Consider the following 6,000-nt stretch of genomic DNA (forward strand, 5'->3'; position numbering starts at 1 on the left):
TGTCGCTGCGGTCGCCGCCTTCGGCCAATGGCGCTTCTCGCTCGCGATCGTAGGAGTGGCAACGGACTGTGGGCGGAGCGTCGCTGTAAACAAATTGTGCCTTCTTTTCGCGACCGAACGATACGTGAGTGCGTACGCTTGTATCTTGACGCGCGAAAGGAAAACAGCGAGAATGAACAATAGCGTGTACGCGTGTGCGTGCGTGCGTGCGTGCGTGCGTGTATGTGTGCAAGAAAAATAGTTACGGCAGATTCTAGCCTCAAGCCCGATCCCCTTCAGTTTCATATCGGGGAGGCCAGTAGAAGCCATTCGAGCGACGCTCGTGATTCAAGAAGTGGTGCCTGACCTCGAGAGATCGCGAGCCGCCGATGATAAACGATAAACGAAAAAAAAAAACCGAAAAAAGAAAAACCTGAAAAAAAGAAAAAACAAACAAACGAAACGAAAGACGAAGAAGCAGCAGGCAGAAGGGCGTTCGGAGGTCGCACTTTTCGGAGTCTCCACGAGAGAACAATACCAAAGAGCCCAGGGTCTCGATGAAGGACGTCGTGAGAGTAGTCGAAACACTCGGGAGATCGTTTAGGTCGATACGCCTACACAAAACACACGTACACACACATACACAGACACATACACCCTAAAAACACAAGCACACCCAAAAACACACGACAGGGACGGTCTGAAAGCCGCGAAAAAGGCATTTTTCGTGTACAAACGTTTCCAGCGATGGGGATATGAGACCACCTCCAGAGGTCGAAGTGCTTCGAGAACCTTTCCACAAGGGTTTCGAACCATCTCGAAACGCGGCGTACTCGTGGCCCCACGAGGGCTACACCGAGGAATCTAAAATTCCTTCAAGAGTCCACGCGCAACGTTGGAGGTGGATTCGAGATAATTTCGCGGAGGATACCCATCGCTATTCGTGTCTCGGTGAAAAGTTCCCTTTCGTCGTGAATGGAAAGGGAATGACGTTTCGTCGTCGTAGTCGCGTTGTTGCGCGCCAAGGGGAGGGGTATCGGGTCTTTTGTCGGTCGTTGTTGGGAAATGTGGGCCACACCGTCGGAGCGCGGCAGCGGTGGCTAGGTTGGAGCGGTGGAGGGGGTAGTAGGCTCGTGGAAAAGAGGGGACGTCTGTCGCGGCGAGCCGGGGCCTAACGACGACGCCGTACGACGAGACCCGAGCGATGTTACGACGCTTCTTCGTATTTTTACGCCCGGAGACAATTCGAGAACGCCGTGTACGTTCGCCGCGCGGCCGAGAGAGCGAATCGATCGTGAGTCGCGCGGTGCCGAAATAAGTGTATCGTAACTCGCTCGTCGCCGCGGCGAAATTATCGTTCGTCGTCGTGCCGTCTCGGCTCGCGTTCCACGACCCTCTTTTTCGCGGAGTACGTCGGCTGGCTGTCCCCCGACCCGAAATTTTCCAAGAACGATTGATAAGAGGCCCGTACGGACGAACACACGGTGTAAAAATAACACCGAGGGAAACGAGGGGAGAAAAAAAAAGAAAAGGAAAAGAAAAACATTGGCCACTCGAGCGGCGAACAGTCGATAGAGAGAGAGAGAGAAAGAGAGAGAAAGAGAGAGAGAGAGCGAGAGACCCACTAGGCAAAAAACGATGTTATGTAAAATATGATAATGTATAACGCGTTAGGTTAGCTAGAGCGGAGACTTAAGGTAGCTGCGATCGCAAACGATCGAAAAGGGATGGGGCGTGTGGGATACGCGCTGATACTCCAGCAGTCTCGGGACCCTATTTATGTTTTATATTATATTATATATATATATATTATATATATAAATATGTGTATAAACATTTTTAATTTATTTATTTAATTCATTAATTTTATTGATTTACGATTAAACGACATCTCCATCTCGGCAAACGCCTTTGTTTTTAACCTTATGTTCACCCCTTTAATACTCTTACTTATTTTTCTTATTCGATTTTTCTCTTTTTTTTTTCTTTTTTTCTTTTTTTTTTTATTTTCTGCGTTCTCGTCACGATCGTTTCACCGTGAACTTCGGTCTACTTGAGAGAACAATAACGAGACTCGTGCATATTTACCGATCTAAAAATTAGTCTAAACTATAGAGTAAAATTTTCAAAAAAATCTTCCAGCTTGAGATACTCGAATTTCTAACTCGAAAGTTTGCAATTCGACACGCGTAACGATTCAAAATTCCCTTCAAACCTACAATCGTTGATACAATCTTCGTTAAAAGTACACCGATCATTTATTTCACAAAAATCCACGAAATTTTTCCTTCACCGGACACAACGCAACAAATTGTTACAAATTTTGTCATTTAGCCAATTGCTCGTAAAATTTCCATTTACCATCGTTCATTCACCGAAAATCAAAATCTCCAATCGGAGTTCTCGTAGCAGATCAACTCAATACACTCTTTCGACTCGAGTTCACGTTCACTTGGACACCGGACGAGATACACCCGGGACGGATGTATATTTCGCTCGATATTTCTCGCGAGCAGGTAGGTGTATTAATTTCTTATTTTTTTTTTCTCTTTTTCGTTATTTCCATTTACGTTCGATCGAACCGCGGGACCGAAACTTTCCCGACCGAGCGACACTGAATCTCGCGGCGAGGCGGGGACCCTCCTCGCGGAAAGTTCATAGACTTTGGCGACGAAAGAATCCTCGAAGAAAGCCAATAAGAAATTTTCATAGCCAGACAAGGGGCACCGCGGAACGTTCGGTCCCTTATTGCGTTCCAGCGAGTCGTTTCGAGACGAGTCACTCGTCTACTCGTGGAAATAGCTTCCTCCTCGCGTTTCCAGCGAGGGGGACGTGGGAGGAGACGGGGGACCGGAGAACAACGCGAACGAGAACGACGCCGCTTCGTTCCGTAATCGTCAAAGAACACCGAGGACTACGATCGGTGGAGGGAAACCGAGTCGAAGGTAGCGAAATAATTCGCTGGAAAATGTCTGTATCCGTTTCGAGGAACGAGTTCCGCTCGTGAAACGCGCGAGATTACACGAAACTCGAGGCATCGATCGCACGATCGATTCCTCGGAGCTCACTCGTGTCTTTCTTTGGAAGATCGATGTTTTTTTTTGGAGTTAACGAAGCGTCGTTGGACGTATCGAAAGACACTTGGTGTCTTTTGATCTTAAGGGACTCGAAAGTACAGATTTGCGATGTGGAGTGAAAATTCGGGGAATTAAGAATGGTAAATGTGGGATTATGGAATCGTTTAGCACAAGAGAAAATGTAAATAGGACGTTTATTTTTAGATAAATATATTACAGTCGTGCAGCGGAGTATGGTTATGAACAACTGAATTGATTGTAACGATCACGTCGTCACGTCAATGGAAAAATTGGAAAGCCGGTATCGAGCTCATCCACCATTCCTTGACTTCTCAAGTACTGCATGGTTCAATGTCGTTGTATTCCAACAGTAAACATCGATGCCTTTTTTTTTTAAGTTAACAAAGCGTTGTTGGACGTTTCGAAAGACACTTGGTGTCTTTTGATGTTAAGGGACCCCAAAGTACAGATTTGTAATGTGGAGTGAAAATTCAGGGAATTAAGAATCGTAAATATTGATACTTTTTTTTTTGGTAAGTTTGTCGATTTTGGAATTTGGAAATTTGTTCGATTTTGAGGGAAATTGTATTTGGGATTGAATGATAATTTACTTGTGTATTTCGTCTATGGTTCTGATGGGTGTTTTTATGGGGATATTGTTAGCCCTTTTCAATTGAGAGGCGATCCTCGATCGCCATTTAATTCGGTGTAGTTTCTCCAATTGGGAAAACCATCGTGGTTTGGAATTGATATTAAAATTCAATTACTCGTTTCTTGTAAGATGGAAATATATGTGTATGAAGTGTTGAAATGAAAATGCTCCGTTTGAAATTAATTACACGATTCGAAGGATTTCAACGAGGTGCTAGTTTCTGGTAGCAGAAAAGCTTCGAGTGCAAAGGGTTAATTCCGGTTATGGTTATGGACGAAATTACGAGAAAGAAATTTATGCCTTTGAGAGCATCCTAACGAGCGCAAATAATTGTAGATTAATATATCGGGATGTTTTCCAAAACAAAAATTCTAACGATTGCCCATTTCTCAGCCTGGGGGAATACCTTTGTCAGTATACTAATAAGGACACATAATTTCAGATTAATATATCGTCTACTTTTCTGTGAAAAAATTTCTACTTATTGCTCATTTATCCACTTGAAGAATTATCTTCGTTAGTATACTAATAAGGACAGATAATTTCAGATTAATATATCGTCTACTTTTCTGTGAACAAATTCCTAATTATTGCCCATTTCTCCACTCGAAGCACTATCTTTGTCAGTACACTAATAAGGACAGATAATTTTAGATTAATACACAGTACAGAGTTCTAAAATAAAATTCCTAATTATTGCTCATTTATCGACTTGAAGAACTATCTTTGACAGTACACTAATAAGGACAGATAATTTTAGATTAATACATCATCTACTTTTTTATGAAAAAAATCTTTAATTATTGCCCATTTCTCCACTCGAAGAACTATCTTTGTCAGTACACTAATAAGGACAGATAATTTTAGATTAATACACAGTACAGAGTTCTAAAATAAAATTCCTAATTATTGCTCATTTATCGACTTGAAGAACTATCTTTGACAGTACACTAATAAGGACAGATAATTTTAGATTAATACATCATCTACTTTTTTATGAAAAAAATCTTTAATTATTGCCCATTTCTCCACTCGAAGAACTATCTTTGTCAGTACACTAATAAGGACAGATAATTTTAGATTAATACACAGTACAGAGTTCTAAAATAAAATTCCTAATTATTGCTCATTTATCGACTTGAAGAACTATCTTTGACAGTACACTAATAAGGACAGATAATTTTAGATTAATACATCATCTACTTTTTTATGAAAAAAATCTTTAATTATTGCCCATTTCTCCACTCGAAGAACTATCTTTGTCAGTACACTAATAAGAACAGATAATTTTAGATTAATACATCATCCACTTTTCTATAAAAAAATTCGTAATTATTGCCCATTTTTCCACTCGAAGAACTATCTTTAACAATACACTAATAAGGACAGATAATTTTAGATCAATACATCATCTACTTTTCTATGAAAAAAATTTCTAATTATTGTCTATTTCTGGAGTCGAAGAACTATCTTCGCGAGTACACTAATAAGGACAGATAATTTTAGATTAATACATCATCCACTTTTCTATAAAAAAATTCGTAATTATTGCCCATTTTTCCACTCGAAGAACTATCTTTAACAATACACTAATAAGGACAGATAATTTTAGATCAATACATCATCTACTTTTCTATGAAAAAAATTTCTAATTATTGTCTATTTCTGGAGTCGAAGAACTATCTTCGCGAGTACACTAATAAGGACAGATAATTTTAGATTAATAAATCATCTACTTTTTTATGAAAAAATTGCTAATTACTGCTTATTTCTGGAGTCGAAGATCCATCTTGCACTGCTCTAAAATAAAATTCCTAATTATTACCAATTTCTCGACTCGAAGAACCATCTTCGCGAGCACACAAATAATTACAGATAATTTCAGATAGATCGTCCACTTTCCTATAAAAAAATTCCTCAACTATCGCCCATTTCTCGACTCGAAGAACGATCTTCACAAGCACACAAACAAGTACAGATAATTTCAAATTAACGCGTACTATTTTTCCAAACCAAAAAAATCCCTAATCATCCCCAAAGTTTCAAATTTCTCGATCCGGGGGAATCCCCTCGATTTAATTTCTCGCCTCGAAAGCAACACGAGGATCCATGACCATCGTTTGAGAACTCATTGTGTACGGAGAATCGCGAACTATTTTTCCAAACCAAAAAATCCCTAACCATCCCCGAAGTTTCAAATTTCTCGATCCGGGAAAATCCCCTATATCTAATTTCTCGCCTCGAAAGCAACACGAGGATCCATGACCATCGTTTGAGAACTCATTGTGTACG

The sequence above is a fragment of the Ptiloglossa arizonensis genome, chromosome 1 (assembly GCF_051014685.1).
Source record: "Ptiloglossa arizonensis isolate GNS036 chromosome 1, iyPtiAriz1_principal, whole genome shotgun sequence".
Lineage (NCBI taxonomy): Eukaryota > Metazoa > Arthropoda > Insecta > Hymenoptera > Colletidae > Ptiloglossa > Ptiloglossa arizonensis.